Source organism: Ylistrum balloti, unplaced genomic scaffold, assembly GCF_031769215.1.
Source record: "Ylistrum balloti isolate Yb309-2 unplaced genomic scaffold, AGI_CSIRO_Ybal_v1 Utg370394, whole genome shotgun sequence".
NCBI lineage: Eukaryota > Metazoa > Mollusca > Bivalvia > Pectinida > Pectinidae > Ylistrum > Ylistrum balloti.
In genome coordinates, this window is record NW_026782272.1 from 154,372 (window position 1) to 175,195 (window position 20,824).

At 35.7% G+C, this 20,824-nt stretch overlaps 1 protein-coding gene across 2 annotated transcripts in view; it reads right to left on the reverse strand.

The window, feature by feature from the left end:
* LOC132554355 (uncharacterized) overlaps nt 1–20,824 on the reverse strand; it is a 53,856-nt gene that overhangs the window by 26,476 nt on the left and 6,556 nt on the right. The window contains exon 2 of one of the 2 annotated variants that reach the window (XR_009554393.1): nt 18,973–19,707. The exons of the other annotated variant lie outside the window; for it this stretch is intronic. The gene's annotated coding sequence lies outside the window, so the exon portion shown is untranslated. Of the gene's footprint in view, nt 1–18,972; nt 19,708–20,824 lie in introns of those variants that run through there. 2 annotated transcript variants of the gene reach the window in all.

The window sequence follows — 20,824 nt, forward strand, 5'->3', positions numbered from 1 at the left end:
ATTATCTGTGTCAGGAGGGTACATAAAATATAGGACATTACAGGTAAAATATTATCTGTGTCAGGAGGGTACATAAAATATAGGACATTACAGGTAAAACATTATCTGTGTCAGGAGGGTACATAAAATATAGGACATTACAGGTAAAATATTATCTGTGTCAGGAGGGTACATAAAATATAAGACATTACAGGTAAAACATTATCTCTGTCAAGAGGGTACATAAGATATAGGACATTACAGGTAAAACATTATCTGTGTCAGGAGGGTTAATAAAATACAGGACATTACAGGTAAACATTATCTGTGTCAGGAGGGTACATAAAATATAGGACATTACAGGTAAACATTATCTGTGTCAGGAGGGTACATAAAATATAGGACATTACAGGTAAAACATTATCTGTGTCAGGAGGGTTGATAAAATACAGGACATTACAGGTACACATTATCTGTGTCAGGAGGGTACATAAAATATAGGACATTACAGGCAAACATTTGTGTCAGAAGGGTACATAGAATATAGGACATTACAGGTAAAACATTATCTGTGACAGAAGGGTACATAAAATATAGAACATTACTTGTTAAACACATAGCAAGGACAGGGAAAAAGGATTAAAAAAGATGAAGGTGGTAGGAGGGGGGCAGTATAGATTAATAAATAACAAAACTGCTTTCAACCTTAATTAACTGTTCCACTGGTTAGTCACAGCCAGTAAACCAGACTTACCTAAAACAAAAAAGGACTCAATGCCTCAAATAATCTACAGAAATGGAAAACAAACACTATCTGTGCCATATCTCCACAGTGCCAATAAAAGCACAATTACCACCCCTTAAAGCAGTTGCTAATCAACAACATCACACAGAAAAACGAAATCATTATGGAGGTCAAGTATTTTGATCAGATGAAGATGAACCAAGTACATCCAGTGTCAATCATATAGCTAAGTCACCAACACGGTCAAAAAGTGTTCAAAGGTTTAATGTTATTGAAGAGAAATAATAATTCCATCTATTTACTGACACATAAAGAATGTTGAAGGTCGCAGGGACTTCATACAATATAATACCTGCATGAATTAATCCCATGATATTCATACAAAATATTTTGTCTTTTCAGTGAATATAAAATGTTAGATATCAAGCACAATCTATTCAGCATCATTTCTTCTTGGGTGAAAATTATACAAAGAAAATGCCTTACAAAGGATTGAATATAGGACAACAAGATAAGTGTTAGCTGTATCAACACGGTTCAATTGATAATTAATCATGTATTTCTAACTAGCTCATATATTTGATACAATAAAATATCATGTTTATCTAGAATTTCATAACACTGATATATTATATATCCATTTCTGTGTTATATCAGTTTTCAACTTTTCAACATAGACCAGATGGGACTTCAGAGTTACATGGTTTGGCAATGTTCCTGTACAATATTTCTGTTCCTGTCAGAGCCAAGGTCTCATGTTTAACAACAGTACCCTCAAGGTTGGCATCTTAAGTCAGTAACACCATCTCAGGGTATGAGTAAGTTATGCTATTTATGAAATTGAAATTTTCTGGCTAGTTACAACTTCAAAAGTGACAAAATAAGTAAAATTTTCAATAAAAGATCATTATTCCATCACAGAATTACTTCCACTAAATACTGGTTAAAATTTACACTACTGGGTGTTCTAATTCATGGGCATTTTTAAGTGAAAAACAATATAAGACTGGGAGAATGAGGACTTCAACAGTAATATGGCATTCCTCATCAACAGAATTACTTCTCTGCATATTTGTGCTAATTTCTGTAACTGGGTAGACTAGAATGATAAGAATAGAGAATGATGTATTTGGTAAACTATCTTCTAAAGAAAAACACTCAAATCATGGTTTCTTACCTTCCCAATCTTTACACAGTGAACTGATAATGTTTAAATTTGTTCTGAAAATAAGGAATGCTTTAGCAATGTCTATCTGTGGCTTGTAACAGTACCCTCACTCATGCACTTTGCTGACCTAGAACTGACCTTTGTATTTTGACATCATATTTACACCTAATGATGTTGATACAAGCAGTTGCAAGAAAATAATTGACCCCTCCTTCATCGAGCATAGCAAGTCATTGCCTAACAGTTCAGTTACCACCGTGAACTGCAGTGACTCTCATTTAAGATAATGTGCTGTACTGCAGCCTGCCAATAGGAGATAACTGAATTGAAAAATGGACAGATGCCTCATGAAACAACATATTTTTATGAAGCATTTCATCTTATGTCATAAAATAACATATGCCGATCTTATTTATTGAAATATATTCCATACCAAAATTTATTCAAACTGTATTCTAGAAATTTAGATTATATTTCCATTAAAAGAATTTAACACGAAGAAGCTCTGATGAACTTGGGTTATCTCATCTGTAAAGTTATAGAAGAAATTAAAACCTCAGAGTAGAAAAACACATATATTTTAGAAACATATCTACATGCAGAGTCCCATTTATCTTCTGATTTTAGTGTTTGGTTGTAGCAACCAAAGATACACAGATGTATAATATAATGATGAAGGGCATGCACTTAAATAAGGATTAAAAATTTACAACAAATAACATTTCAAGACAGAATTGGATCAGCTGTACTCATTAACCTTTTATATATCAGACAAACGGTCAGCTAGGAGAATAAGGGGGTGGAATTGTACTAGAGATGGGCGTTAATTAGGGTATGTACAGAGGGCTACCAGAGAGGCACAGATGTTCCCGGTACCACCACACACATACACTGTGAGTCAGAAGATGCACACATAATTTAACCTAGCATGTATTTATAGCTATTTGTGGTTTATAGGGTTCATCAGCTCCTCCAAACATGAGAATTGTGTCAAATCATTGGAACATTTGTTTATTGAAACAGCACCAGCCATCAACACAATATAAAGATCAGCTGCTACACCATCGGAAGGGGATAGAAACTGTAGTTGGATTAGTAAGGTTTAATTAAGAAATTTGATAAGTTTCTGAACTTATGTATATTTGCTATTTTTGTAGTACATGTATAATGAAAGTACATTTAACATTTAAGAGAGAAATTATGAACTATTATATTAAATTCCTGGCCTCTATGAAAACAAATTTCTGCTGACAATGCAGTCCCAAGGAATCAAACACTCAAATCCTTGTCTCTAGCATGCTAATCAATTGCTATCTACCAATTAGGCTTAAGATCCATTATCCATCCATTGAACTGTATCAATGTTTTAAACACAATGTTCATTTTCTTTCTTTCTTTTCTAAACAATAATTTTATACTTTTTTTCAATAATGTCATTTTGTTTTTAGGAAACTATATCTTTACACATGCATATCATTTTAATGAAGAAAGAGTTATTCTAAAATTAAGAAAAAATAATCACTGCTTTTCAACTATTAGTGAAAGAGAAGTCCCAGACTTAAGTCCCCACACTCTTCCTCCCTGGATTGTGTTTATAGCTGTGTTTAAATACAACATAAAAGGCCATATCAATGATAGGTAATTACTCCACTATCTGCCTCCTCTGTTCCTCTCTTGTTTTTTATACAGCGATTGTAATCAAAGAAAGAAATAATACTGGAGGGCATCACAACAGTGTTTTTGTATACAATAAAACACTGGTGTATCACAGTCAGCCTCCCAGACTTGGTCTGTTGGCTGATCTCTGAACCACATATAAAGGTACATCACAGAGCATCCTACCCTTGCAGTATACAATGGTTACAAAATGTCTTCCCTTGTTGCAATTCCCTGTTTCTGTCAGAGTATTTTCTGCAATATTTCAAATCAATGTTAAAGAATCCTTTATTTGCTTTTGTAGATTTAAACAATATTTTCACATCAAAACTCTTGTTCATGAATCGTATACAAATATTCTTAAATGACAACAGGGTCAAAATTACCTGGAATCTAATTATCAAATCAGAGTTCATACACCATTAATCCCTTTAATATGACTATTTTTATTATACCAGAAGGGAAAAATTATATCTTGTAATAAGGACTGTATATCGGTAAATGACTGGACACCTAATATTATGGTATGTTGATTGCAACAGTGAAGACATCACAACCAAACAAATACTCATAAGGCCAAAATATTGAAATATTTCCTTTTTTCATAACCCTTTATACCCTAATATTATTTGCCTACCCGAAACTTTTTAAGGCACTTTTCAAAAAGCACCTTTGAAGTAAAAATTTCTCTTCTAACTTGAGTAACATTTTTTTGCCAACTTACCTGCCCTATATTTTTTTTACAGAAACAAACCAACATCAAAATAAACCTTCACAAAATCTTAATTACTTACAGAAATAAACCTATATTTAAGAAAATAAACTGCTTCATATTTTGAGTTTTGAGGTATTTTTTGTATGGCCAAACCCATGTAACATTTTTTAAATAAAAAATAACAAAAAAAAATGCTTGTAGACGAAATGAATATGATAAAATTCTTTTTGAAGTCACCTTCTTTACATCTGTGACAGAGAAACATAATCCTGTAAGAATTACCTCCCCTGTTCCAACTTTACAGTATCAGAGCTTTGCATGATTTAAAAAGAAAGGAAGTATGTTACATTACTTGGACCTAAGCCAAAATATGACCCATGATTTCATAGCTGAATGAGATTTTTATAATGAAAGGAAGTACAAATAGCTATACTATAGTACTATAGAGTGTACATGACTTCTCAATAATCTTGTACAAACAAACTTGTGTTTTCATGAAATGACGTAATATAATTGATAGAATTATGTATGATGCATCTCATCTCAAGGAAAGACAACTGGAAACTTTACAAAGGGATGTACAGACTACAGATAAACTTGTCTGAGTGCTGGAAAGAAGGGTTTCTCTTATGTAACTATGCTGCTATATAAACTAACTAAAAATATCCTGACAGTAAACAGGAAGTTGTAGAGGATCAGTAGAATTAAAGGATTGATGTAATGATGACAGACTAATGGACATTAGAGGGGAGATGTAGTTCTAACTCAAATCTTCTGAAATCATACAAGTCCTTCTACATCAAAATTGGGACATGACTAATGTTTAAATTCCATTTCTAAAGAATTAAGCAAAGGGAAACATTAACATGTACTACACAACACAATACTAGTAGTTTTGCCATGATGTCCATTAGAATATAAAATACATTATGATGTCTGTATGAAAGGTGACATTCCAGTGATACACAGACCTCGAGTGATACATAAACCTATATAACAGTGATACACAGACCTCTATAACAGTGATACATTGAACTCTACAACAGTGTTACACAGACCTCTATAACAGTGATACACAAACCTCTATAACAGTGATACACAGACCTCTATAACAGTGATACATTGACCTCTATAACAGTGATACACAGACCTCCATAACAGTGATACATTGACCTCTATAACAGTGATACTATAACCTCTTCAACAGTGATACATTGACCTCTTCAACAGTGATACACAGACCTCTATAACAGTGATACATTGACCTCTATAACAGTGATACACAGACCTCTATAACAGTGATACAATGACCTCTATAACAGTGATACACAGACCTCTATAACAGTGATACACATACCTCTATAACAGTGATACACAGACCTCTATACACAGACCTCTATAACAGTGATACACAGACCTCTATAGCAGTGATACAATGACCTCTATAACAGTGATACACAGACCTCTATAACAGTGATACATTGACCTCTATAACAGTGATACACAGACCTCCATAACAGTGATACATTGACCTCTATAACAGTGATACTATAACCTCTTCAACAGTGATACATTGACCTCTTCAACAGTGATACACAGACCTCTATACACAGACCTCTATAACAGTGATACATTGACATCTATAACAGTGATACACAGACCTCTATAACAGTGATACAATGACCTCTATAACAGTGATACATTGACCTCTATAACAGTGATACTATGACCTCTATAACAGTGATACATTGACCTCTATAACAGTGATACACATACCTCTATAACAGTGATACACAGACCTCTATACACAGACCTCTATAACAGTGATACACAGACCTCTATAGCAGTGATACAATGACCTCTATAACAGTGATACACATACCTCTATAACAGTGATACACAGACCTCTATAACAGTGATACACAGACCTCTATAACAGTGATACATTGACCTCTATAACAGTGATACACAGACCTCTATAACAGTGATACACAGACCTCTATAACAGTGATGCCATGACCTTTATAACAGTGATACATTGACCTCTTTAACAGTGATACACAGACCTCCATAACAGTGATACTATGACCTCTATAACATTGATACACAGACCTCTATAACAGTGATACTATGACCTCTATAACAGTGATACATTGACCTCTATAACAGTGATACATTGACCTCTGTAACAGTGATACACAGACCTATATAACAGTGATACACAGACCTCTATAACAGTGATACATTGACGTCTATAACAGTGATACACAGACCTCTTTAACAGTGATACATTGACGTCTATAACAGTGATACACATACCTCTATAACAGTGTTACACAGACCTCTATAACAGTGATACATTGACCTCTATAACAGTGATACACAGACCTCTATACACAGACCTCTATAACAGTGTTACACAGACCTCTATAACAGTGATACACAGACCTCTATAACAGTGATACATAGACCTCTATAACAGTGATACACAGACCTCTATAACAGTGATACACAGACCTCTATAACAGTGATACATTGACCTCTATAACAGTGATACACAGACCTCTATACACAGACCTCTATAACAGTGATACACAGACCTCTATAACAGTGATACACAGACCTCTATAACAGTGATACACAGACCTCTATAACAGTGATACACAGACCTCTATACACAGACCTCTATAACAGTGATACACAGACCTCTATAACAGTGATACACAGACCTCTATAACAGTGATACACAGACCTCTATAACAGTGATACATTGACCTCTATAACAGTGATACACAGACCTCTATACACAGACCTCTATAACAGTGATACACAGACCTCTATAACAGTGATACACAGACCTCTATAACAGTGATACATTGACCTCTATAACAGTGATACACAGACCTCTATAACAGTGATACACAGACCTCTATAACAGTGATACATTGACGTCTATAACAGTGAACACTGATCATTATAAGTGATATTTCTATTATTGGGAACACTTACTCTTGACAGAGTGACGATGCATTCTGATAAGACTGCTGTCTTTGATTTCCGACAGTGGTAAAATGTGGTATCCATTTTTTCACGCACTACAATCTTGCTCATCTTGTTGATGTTTAGGAGAAGAAAAACGTGCTGTAATCCATCATTTCTAAACACTGGTTTGTAACTACAATAATGATAGTATCATTGATCCAGGTAAATCATCCACTGGTAAACATGCTAAAGGTCTACTATTCCACTGTCTGAAGGACAGATTTCGAAATCTGAATTTGACGGTTGTAATCCCGAGATATTTATGGGGATCAGAGACTTCTTGTTTTTTAATTAATCCAGGCAAATTAAAACTTAATAAGAAATCAATCCTTGTTTTAAAACTTCAATAAGCTGACTTTCTGGATGTTTCCAAAAGGGAAATAGGAATCTTCAAGGTTTGTTGGAAGGACTCTTTCACAGTAAAACAATCAAAGGAGATACATTACACAGTTTAAATCCAAGTGCAGATATTGAAACTGCAAATGTAAGCGAAAAAGTTTCGAAATTATCTCCCCAGACCCCTGCAGGCCTGCTGACCTTCTGCCTGTTGATGAAGCACCACTAAACAAGGGAACACGATTCTCACCAGGATTTACAGATAATTCACCATGATTGCCACAAAACATTTCAGAAATTCCACACACCTGCAGTTCGTTTATGTAGTAGAAATTGTATGATCCAATATTGTTTTAATAAGCTGTTTCATAGACATTCTCAATTATACAAAATTGTTATAAAACCTTTACATTTTACTATACCATCATGAGTTGTGGTCTTAGACAAAAGTCTTCAAAGGTACCGATCACTTTAAGCCTTTAGTCAACTTCAGAACATACTTATAATGTATACCTGGCAGCGTTTCGTACCAACCGTATCAAGCCTTGGATGATAGATTCGGACTCTTCTAAGGTAAAATATCCCTGTAGCTTTATCGTGAAGTATCACATAGTATCACATATGTATCTATCTATCCTACTCTCTACAGTCTTTCATGTCAAGCTTGAAAAAATAAACCACAGGAAACAGAACATCTAATCAGGTGACACATTTTTAAAAATTGTTGGAAAACCAAATTTTAGGGAGTTTCAGTTAACTTTTTTCCTAATGTTAAACCAACATAATGTCACCTTAAATGAATTAAGTGGTTAAGATTGTATTAATAATTTGATTTCTGCCTAAAGAAGCTGACTCTGCCAGCAAAAATCAAAATTGAATTTACCTTTCATGCTGTGTAACTGTTTCTACTTGTGCTTAATCATTGGTTTTATCTTGAAATGTTCCCACTTGCTTATAGCCCCCTTTTTACTCTATGTTGAAACGAAACATTTTAAGGATTGTGAGCTAAAGTTGCATTGCTATCAGATTAAATACAACCCTGAAATGACATTTAACAATACACAGGCAAACTTATGCTATTTATACTCAAAGTTTATACAAAATTCATAAACCATTCAACCTTTCCTGTTGTTAGCAAGAAATTGCCAAAAATATTTTTGAGGTCAAATATACTTGTGTGTTTGCCAAACTTCAAACACTTGTTTGACCTTGAACCTGTCTGACCTTGAACATGTTAAAACAAGTCTATATAATTACTTGAGAAAAGGCAACACAGGATTCTTTTTTTCCTTCCTTCAAGTAAAAGTCTTAAAATTTCTTCAGGGTCAAACTTTATCATTCAACTTTGAACCTTGAGTGAATGACTTCCAAATTGGCAAGGAAATATGTTTTTGTAAGGGACCAGAAAGCCGAGATATACTCCTTGTGGATATTCTATAAAAGTCTGTGAAATTACGTACATACAATGAGAAACCATGTTAGGAATTACAAAAAGAAATACTTTGAGATCAGTCAAAGGACTATTATTATAAGATATAGCCATCTTCATAAGAACTATCACTTTCTTCATACAAATGACCACTGTGAATTGTATTTGCACCAGATTCACACTGGTCATTCATTTGTCTGTGTATACTATAGTCATCGGAACTTCAACCAATCTAAAGGATTGTGATATAAGTACATCTCTGCAACATTAACTGGTATAGTAAAATGTTCTGTGGTGTAACTGCCATTTCAAAGAATAAAGATTTTGCTTTCAAAACTCCTTTGTTTTTCTTGTTCCCTACAATCTGTTCTATTCATATAAATGAAGGGGTAGGATGCCGAAACATCAACCTAGTGGATAAGCTTCACGATAACACTGAAGACAGGTCAGAGATATGTATATAATTGATAAATTAGGAAAACATCATCTCAAGTCAAAAACAATGGGAACATTAAATGTAATTTCTGTTTATCAATAGAATACGAAGTGGAAAGTTGGCCTGAGACTGAGAGAAAAAGATCTTGAAAATTACTTATAATAGTAATAATAATAGTTTCTTTTACATTATTGTGTCAAAATAGCAAAAGATTTTCTTGACTAGTTTAATTTCCTTGTTCTTTGATTCAAATAGTTACTTCCTATTATGGTAATATGTCAGAAAGACAATAGAAGATGACATTATTTTTATCGCGATGTCACTTGGTGCAAAATAAAGGTACCAGACAGATCTAACACTTGACACAGAAAAATCTAGCAGTTGTTAGCAGGTGAGATTTCACTATCTCATCAGGTATAAGAAAAGACACTGCTAGACACCTCTCAGGTCAACAAGTTCATACTGACTAACAATATATAAACAATAAATATAGCTAGTATACCTCATCTACAGCCATTGATCCTGTGGCACATTTTTGTGATTAGTGAGGTACCTCAGCAAATACTTACAATAGACAACTAAGTGTTACAGTAAAGCCTGCCAACGATGCTGGGTCAGCAGAGAGTCTGCTTGTTCCGGTCACCCAGAACCCATATACAGTACTGCATTCCCTTGGTCAGAGACAATGTACCCTCCCATGTCACCTAATACATACAGAACTGCATTCCCTGCCTGGCTGACAAAGTAGCTTCCATGCCACCTAATACTTAACATAACTTAATGATTGGTAAGTGTACTTAGCAGTCTGTGCTTTCCCAACACTTGATACTTGTATATTTACCCTGGGTATCTGATCTTATCTTTCTTTTGGGCCCCTCCCACTTCTACAACAGACTTACAACACCCCCTTCCTACTTGAGTCTGGTTCTTGTTCTCTTACCATCATCAACCTTGTGTCGCTTTACCACTGATGTCCTGTGTATGACTACACACCTCTCATGACCCTAATCCCCTACCCCCTAATATCCTGTTTGCCCCATCTCCTATCCAAATTCTTAAATTTGATGATCTGTACTATATCTGAGGTCAGCTTACAAAGCCCCTCTGATTGCCTCTCCCTTAACCCCCTAATATCCTCCTCCCAACTCTGTCCATTTGATGACCAATTTTTACCAATCTACCTACACACCTTCCCTCAGCTGTCTCTCTCTATCCCTATGAACCCCCAATATTCCCTTCCTGCCTCCAATACTCCTTCTCCCTCTATCTGATAACCTGTGTATCTGAAAGGCTTAAACTTTTTTTATTCGAACCCCCTCTATTGCCTCTCCCTAACCCCTACCCACCCCTTCCATTTCCCTCTTCCCCCACTCTCCTTATTTGATGACCTTTCTATACCAGTCGGAGTCGTCTGCCCTTCCTCCACACCACATGTCAACAATTACATGGTGTTTACAATCATCAGTCTACCTACTTACTACAAAACAAATGCCTCATTTAACCCAGACAACCAGGTCTAGGTCTGGTCTTGAACGTATATACCATTGAATAATGCAAGGTACAGATCTGAAGACATCTAGATAGAGTCTGGTTGGAGAAGGATGGTAATACAATGGGAAGTCTTTGATAATTAAGTATTAATGAAAGTCTAGCTTTGAAATATTGAAATCTGATTAGAGTACAAGGATATAGTGTAAAAATACATATTCCAGTGGTAATCTTTGTTTTGGCAAGTTAGCAGTTCTGCACTAAAATCTGTGTTAATTGTCTGTTTATCATTTATAAATAACATTCATAAATGATGCACAAGTTCACCATTTCACTAATTTACCAAAAACTGACCATGCATCAGTCTAATTGTGAACAGTGAAGTCTGTTTACAATTGTCACAGCGGCATTGAAGTTTTATCAATACAGAGTTGAAACATAGAAATCTGGAAGCTTCCTTACAATAGTCTGTCTCCAGACAATCCTGGGAAAAAGAGAACTGAGAGAGGTTATCTGCTACGCCATGTCTTACAGACCCTGAGCTGTTGTACTGGTCAGAACTAGCTATAAATCTATCACTTATACACACAACCTCATTTATCTTATCTCAGGTCTGAATCTTCACACAATTGTCTGGAACGTATCTCCTCACAAACTACCTGTCATATATGTCACATCAATCATTGTCCAATCAGAGCTCTCCACACTTGGCCACCATCTGATGGCATGGTGATGTACTATCATCCTGACCAATCACATGCAGCGTTACATGATATAGGTATCAGCATATCACCCAGCCACATTTCTAACTGAAATTCTACTAACACTTGTGTTGTGTTACAAATTGCCTGTTAATTCATAAACCACTAATATTTCCATGATGTCTGTAAATTCCTGAGATTGACACTTTGTTTACTATATTTACAAATAAATATATTCCTGATGAGATTACAAATGACTAAGCCTGTCAGACAATATGTGAAAACAAGCTTGGAATCGCTGAAGCTAATTGGTCATATGGATATAATAATATAAGTAGGTAGATCGACTATATGGGAGTCGTGTTGTTACTAAGATGATTTTGTAGCCATGTTTTTATTGAAGGACATAGTTATCGAGATCCCCCACCCATGTTCATATACATTAAAAGTGAGCAACAAGGAATACTAAAGTATTGAAACCATTTATTATTTATGTTCAGTCCAAAGTTCTGTTGAAAGTGATCAATATAACAACAACAAGTAGCACAATACTGTGAATATTAAACATAATTATATGTATTAGACATGAAAGTTTTGAGTACCGGGCAATTACCTTGATGGTTAAAGGGAAGTGGTCTGAAAAAACTGAACTTGGCCTATCTGTTTCCATGGTAACAAAAAAGGTATCTTAATGGAGAATTCCCAATAACAGACATACTTCTAGCTTAGCAAGTGTAATATGTTTTGAACGATTACCTTTCACAGTTTCAGAGCAATTACCTTTAACCAAATATATACAGAAAGCTTTGTGGAGTTAAGTGGAATGGTTTCGAAGTTGTAGCCTGGAAAGGAAAGTCAACACTAATTTTGTGTTTTTTGCCTATGTTTCCATGGTAACAGAAAAAATATAAAAAATTAAAAAGTTGTCAATGACAAAAGGCACAACTACAGCACCAACTTAATATATACAGCAAGTTTTGTGAAGTTGGTGTGAACAGTGTTGAAGTTATAGCCCAGAAAAGTCCTCAGACTGAGAAAGGAAGGACGGATGATTGATATTCCCTGCAAACGCGTTTCATAGGGCATTATGTGTTGAAAAAGTAACATTATATTTCCCATGCAAAAATTAAGCTCTGATGAAAAAACTGTGATAAGTTTGGTAAACCGTAGGAAGGAGATGATTTTGGTCATCAACACAGCAATGATCATCTAACATACAAACAGGAGAGGGAGATCAAGGGAGGTAATTTGATTATTCATGTACTCCACAGATGATATGAAAAATCTTATTTCATCTCACACTTGAGTCTTGATAGTATACCACTTAGAGCACAAGTGCAGTGATGTAATTTTTTTCTAATCATTTTTACTCATCCATACCCCATTTCCACGTTCTTCCAACCTTGAAAGTATTGACTCTTTTGTGCAGAATTATTTCAAAACTACTGGTACATATTCAGCTCTTCAACATTGAAGTCACAGCTGCATGAATTATTGGCTATGTATACAACAATAAAAGAGAAATTCTATTTTTATCACAAGATCAAACAGATGTACAACTTACTCTACTGAGGTCAGATGTCGGAGTTTACAAGTACTGACAACACTGCAGAATGACAGACTACATGGCTTTTCATCAAGACAGTTAGGTTTCTAAAAACAAGAACATCCAAATCTTGCTAGAGTTACTGCTCTTCTCATTGACATTTTTGAGGAATGAAGCTGAAAACCTGTTAGACTCTGTAGCATTGTAGCCATGATGTATACAAGAGATGATGTTTTGAAATGATACTCGGGCCTTGATAGCTGATGTTAAGGCTGTTAAATACATAAAAAAAATATTGAGGTTAAGGACTCCACAATGTTTAGCTTTACTTTAGCCATTGTCATCAATATCTCATTACTTAATTGATGTTAATTGATGATTAACACATAGTATAATTACCATACAATAATAAATCAATGTTGGTCCCTATACTTTAGATTCCGCTATGGACAAAAAAGTGTATCATTACTCATTGTTTACTAGACATAAAGTGAGACCCATCATCTGGACCAAAGCTACTGTCCTGTGTCTGGATAATTCTGCAAGGATGCAAGGAATGCATGAGAATGCCACTGAACTAGGGTTTCTAAACCATTGAGCTGGAAGAAGTTCATCACAGCAAGACTTCATCATGGGTAAGATATCCTGGTACAGGACACATGGCCCTATCATATGTAAAATATAGTATCCTGATACAGGACAGAACATTGCCTCAGAGAGATACGCTGAAATATGTTATCCTACCAAGTGACTGTACATGGCCTCAAAACAGTGACATGCGTTATTCTCTTATTTCACAGTAAATGGTCTCATATACAGTGAAATACGGTACTCTGTTGTGTTACAGTACATGACATCACATACAGTGAAATACGGTACTCTGTTGTGTTACAGTGCATGACATCACATACAGTGAAATACGGTATGCTGTTGTGTTACAGTACATGGCATCACATACAGTGAAATACGGTACTCTGTTGTGTTACAGTACATGACATCACATACAGTGAAATACGGTACTCTGTTGTGTTACAGTACATGGCATCACATACAGTGAAATACAGTACTCTGTTGTGTTACAGTACATGACATCACATACAGTGAAATATGGTACTCTGTTGTGTTACAGTACATGACATCACATACAGTGAAATACAGTATGCTGTTGTGTTACAGTGCATGACATCACATACAGTGAAATACAGTACTCTGTTGTGTTACAGTGCATGACATCACATACATTGAAATACGGTACTCTGTTGTGTTACAGTGCATGGCATCACATACAGTGAAATACGGTACTCTGTTGTGTTACAGTGCATGGCATCACATACAGTGAAATACAGTACTCTGTTGTGTTACAGTACATGACATCACATACAGTGAAATACGGTACTCTGTTGTGTTACAGTACATGACATCACATACAGTGAAATACAGTACTCTGTTGTGTTACAGTGCATGACATCACATACAGTGAAATACAGTACTCTGTTGTGTTACAGTGCATGACATCACATACAGTGAAATACAGTACTCTGTTGTGTTACAGTGCATGGCATCACATACAGTGAAATATGGTACTCTGTTGTGTTACAGTGCATGGCATCACATACAGTGAAATACGGTATCCTGTACAGATATTAGACAAGACATGGTTGAGATGCATTTGTAGGAAGAGGTCATCTGTTTTCTCCCTTTAGATATTTGTTTGTAGTCTGGTGAAGGATGGGGGTCTCACTGCCTTTGTAAGCAGACATTTGTTTTATGATGAGGTGCTAATGGCTGAGACAGAGAGGTTAGGTGGAGGGACAGGGCTGGGGAAGATGTAGTTGTACTTATATTGTGGAAGAAAGAAAGGAGAAGGGAAAAAATTGCTCAAGTACAGGTGGATAGGAGGGAAGGGTGGGGACAGGTAAAACTGATACAATGTAAGAGAAAAAAAGAAAGAAAGAAAGAAAGACAGAAAGAAAGAAAGAAAGGGAAAAAGAAAGAAAGAAAGGGGAAGGGAAAAAAATGCTCAAATACAGGTGGATAGGAGGGAAGGGTGGGGACAGGTAAAACTGATACAATGTAAGAGAAAAAAGAAAGAAAGAAAAGAAATAACGGAATGATAACAGTGATAGGGGAGAAACACAGAAAGGTACACGAAGGAAGGAGAGAAAGAGGAAAAGAATGACAATATATTACTAAAGTACAATACAATGAGATAAAGAGGATAAGTAAGAAGGGAAAAAATGGAAGAAAAGAAGTATATTACAAATATAAATAGCTGATAGAATGAAGCAGGGATATATAAATGAAGGAAAATTGATGGAACCAGAAAAGAAGTGGGGATGAAGGGTAAAGCTGGTGAAGGAAATAAAGGAACACAGAAGATGATAACATGATAACACAATTGGAGAGGATAGGGGTAAACAAGAAGGAAAGAATAAATAAATAGTAAACAGAGGATGAGTTTTAGAATTGGTTGGTAGAATTTCTATAAGGAAGATACTGAGAGGGAAATAGAAAGAAGGGAACACAAGCAGGTAATCATGTTAGGTACATGCCTGAGCTAGGGATACCTCTGGGGGGGATAGTACACAACAACAGGTGTGGAGGATGCTACAGCAATACCTATGATAATCTACAAAAAAACAGGTGGTAACTGAAAAACCAAGGTGAAGTAGTTTAGGGATCAGTGGGTTAAACAGAGGTTAGGGAGATGATGTACAGATGTTCTAGTAACATTTAAAACACAGGTTATGACAGTTAAATATGATGTAATATCTAAGTAGTACGAGAGAGGACCCAGTATTACAATGACATGGGGTGATGAACAGGAAGGGAGGGGGCTACTGGGGAATGTTTAAACAGGAGAGACTAAACCCAGTATTACAATGACATGGGGTGATGAACAGGAAGGGAGGGGGCTACTGGGGAATGTTTAAACAGTAGACCCAGTATTACAATGACATGGGGTGATGAACATGTTTAAACATAGAGAATGTTTAAACAGTAGAGACAGACCCAGTATTACAATGACATGGGGTGATGAACAGGAAGGGAGGGGGCTACTGGGGAATGTTTAAACAGGAGAGACTAGACCCAGTATTACAATGACATGGGGTGATGAACAGGAAGGGAGGGGGCTACTGGGGAATGTTTAAACAGTAGAGACTAGACCCAGTATTACAATGACATGGGGTGATGAACAGGAAGGGAGGGGGCTACTGGGGAATGTTTAAACAGTAGAGACAAGACCCAGTATTACAATGACATGGGGTGATGAACAGGAAGGGAGGGGGCTACTGGGGAATGTTTAAACAGGAGAGACTAGACCCAGTATTACAATGACATGGGGTGATGAACAGGAAGGGAGGGGGGCTACTGGGGAATGTTTAAACAGGAGAGACTAGACCCAGTATTACAATGACATGGGGTGATGAACAGGAAGGGAGGGGGGCTACTGGGGAATGTTTAAACAGTAGAGACTAGACCCAGTATTACAATGACATGGGGTGATGAACAGGAAGGGAGAGGGGCTCTAGATATATATCTAGATAGCAAGACGGAAGACAAATAAAGATTCAATAATAATAAGTTAACATTTTAACCTGCTCTAGTTCATTAAAGTCAACCAGTATCATCAATGAAAAGAGCTCATGATACTAAACAAGGACGAGGCTCCCTGATGGGTTTATAGACCCAGTCTTACAAGCATTCCCCAAACATTCTCAAACAATCTCTCATGCAGAGCTACCTCTTCTAACAATCTACCTGACAACTAACATGACAGTAAAACACAACGTCTTGGCACATTCGTGCCTGCTCTATCTAGATGAGCTGTGCCCTCATCTTTACAATACTGTTATGTTACACACACTCGGTGGTTCTATACAATGTCTACTTTAATCAACCTTATTAATTTAGCAGTATCACAACCAAACAAGTTTCTTCATTATTAGTTGAATCTACTTACCAAGATTAGACTAACCGAGGTTGTACTAACCTAGATTAGACTAACCGAGGTTGTACTAACCAAGATTAGACTAACCGAGGTTGTACTAACCAAGATTAGACTAACCGAGGTTGTACTAACCAAGATTAGACTAACCGAGGTTGTACTAACCAAGATTAGACTAACCGAGGTTGTACTAATCAAGTTTGGACTAACCAAGGTTGTACTAACCAAGATTAGACTAACCGAGGTGGTACTAACCAAGATTAGACTAACCGAGGTTGTACTAACCAAGATTAGACTAACCGAGGTTGTACTAACCAAGATTAGACTAACCGAGGTTGTACTAACCAAGATTAAACTAACCAAGGTTATACCAACCAAGATTAGACTAACCGAGGTTGTACTCATCAAGATTAGACTAACCGAGGTTGTACTCATCAAGATTAGACTAACCAAGGTTGTACTAACCAAGATTAGACTAACCAAGGTTGTACTAACCAAGATTAGACTAACCAAGGTTGTAGTAAAAAAGATTAGACTAACAGAGGTTGTACTCATCAAGATGAGACTAACCAAGGTTGTACTAACCAAGATTAGACTAACCGAGGTTGTACTAACCAAGATTAGACTAACCGAGGTTGTACTAACCAAGATTAGACTAACCGAGGGTTGTACTAACCAAGATTAGACTAACCAAGGTGGTACTAACCAAGATTAGACTAACCGATGTTGTACTAACCAAGATTAGACTAACCAAGGTTGTACTAACCAAGATTAGACTAACCGAGGTTGTACTAACCAAGATTAGACTAACCGAGGTTCAGCTAACCAAGATTGTACTAACCAAGATTAGACTAACAGAGGTTGTACTAACCAAGATTAGACCTACCGAGGTTGGACTAATCAAGTTTGGACTAACCAAGGTTCAGCTAACCAAGATTGTACTAACCAAGAATAGACTAACCAAGGTTGTACTAACCAAGAATAGACTAACCAAGGTTGTACTAATCAATATTGGACTAACCAAGGTTGGACTATTCAAGATTGAACTAACAGAGTTTGGCTATAATCAAGATTGGGTTAACCAGGGCTGGACTAACAGTTGGACAAACCATTGCATATGTTGATATTTTTGAATTTTTCATTTTTGTTATATTTGAGTTTGACATAAAACTACAAAAAATGAAAAACATTATAAATCTGCTGCATGACTACAGTAAAAAATTCATTCAAAGAAAGAAAAAGACAAGTGCCGTCAGAGACAGGTTATGCTCCCTGAATGGGACAAAATTTAAGTATGAAAAATAACAAAGGGCAATAACTCATATATTATGCAAAAGGGAATTTGGTTCTTGTACACTGCACACTGTACACTCCTCATCAATTTTTATCAACCTATGATGTTTTATGTAAACACCTATTAGAGTTTTTGTGGTATTCTCCAGACAAAATTATGATGGATAAAGGAATGGCCAAAGCAGCGACTTTATGCTATCCCTTTGAGGAGCATGGAAATTTAGAGATGATTTGAATCCTGCGTTTGACTAACAGTTTCAAATCTTTTCATGTGAAATCAGAAACAGTCATCTGCAAGGATTAAACTTGCTTCTCTATGAAGAGTGAAATTGGCATGAGCCCATGAATACTGCTCTATCAGATCTATTAAATTATATTTTACAATATTCAAAACTCCCAAAGGTCATTAGAGGTTCTAAGCTTCAAAAGAATAACATAAACTGTTTTAAACTATAATTAATATTTATTTTATTATCAACATATATGTGCAAATTTCTGAATTCTTAGAATGTCTCTTATCTTTTCTTTTTACTTTATTGTCAAACTCTCTGTTGACATAATACCCTACACTGCTTGTGATAAATGTATATACGGGATGTATGATGTGCTGTATAGCACACTCTGCAATGCATGGTGCATCCCTAATCATGCACAGAAGCTCAATTACTGGGGTCGGTGTATAAAGATGCCACACCCAAACTGTTGGGACTTTCTCTGTAGACTTGTGTAGGAGAAATATATACAAATTAATTCTTCCAATATACACGCTTTTACAATATATTCATAACAGAGTACAAGGACTTTCGTTAAAGTCATTAAACTTCAGAGTGTCTGGATTCCTAATGTTTATAGTGGTATAATAACAATGATGACTCATAAATTACTTATCTTCTGTGGCAGCAAACTACTTCACATTAAAATTTGATAAAATTTTTATCAATTTTCTTAACAGTAAATGGAATATTCTGCTCCATCAAATCTTGATTTATTTTTACCACACGGAAGCTATATGTTGATGTTTCTCTGCCTGATGGTCTACCATCTTTATGATACTAAACTATATCTTTACGAGCACTTTTTGTGTAAGGAGAAGAGACAAGGAAGTAGCAAACTTCACAATCTTCCAATCAGTCCAATATGGTAGGGCCCAACTTTGTGGGGCAGACATCTGGGATTTTGATCATTTCAACATGCAGGAGCATGTGTTCCTGTCTTGAAATGTTTCTGTGAAAACAATCAAAATGTGATTAGTAAACTTACATAATGAATTGTGCAGTCTCTAGGAGAAAGAAGAACACAATTCTAAGATTTCCTTATAGTACATGTACTCCTCAAAAAATCTTTTGTCTTTTGTGTTCCTAAAAGATCATCTGTCTGATTCAAAACCTATTCTACCACTTTCATGATAAAATTTCTTCAGCTCTTTCCTTCTTTGATGGTATGTATTTAATTTCCTTGCATTGAGCAAAAAGTATGCACAAAAACCTGATTTACAGGTCTTCATTTTCTGTATCAAATTTTATTTGGATATCCCTCTTATCATTCTTAAATCCAAACACTGAAGCAGAGACTATATTTTCAAATAGGATATGAGGGGTTCTACCCCACAGGGGACAAGGGTTTCACCTCCAGGGGCAGGATAAAACCCCACATCAAACACTCTGAGGAAACCAACACCTGGGCTAAGATCCAAACATCAGCAGGCCCTAGACTAGAAATCTAAATTTACGGCAGATAAATTAAATCAACAGTTCCGATTTTAAACTATCTGTCTGATTCTAAAGACTTATTGGGTTCAAAGCAGATGGTGTTTCCAGGCAGATAATTATACTGGCCAAAAATAACACTTGTGTATAATCTATCCTGTTCCTGCATGTAGCGAGGAATTCATTTCATGCACAAAGCAGCAATGTTCATAACATTTAAGTGTATATATGTGTCTATATAAAAAATACTTGAAGCTTGACCGAAAATACTTGAAAATTTCAGATATAAAAACGTAATTGTTCAAAACTTCATTTTACATAAAAATTAAAATGGGAAATTATATACTCATTGTGTACGTTTGATATCTTTCATTTCAATACAACCACCTTTGAAACGCAGCCACTAATTTTTACTTGCAATTTCAATCCTAGTGCTTTAAAACTGACTTACAAAATATAATTAAGTCATAAATTTGAATATTGTTCCTATATGCTTCATACTCATAATCATTATACATGTATATATTTTCCCATCATTGAAATCTTCCACTGGTACAGCTTATTTACATACAACCCATCTGTGACTCCCACAAGTCCAGTATTACTCCAGCAGTCAGCTGTGTTACATAATACTT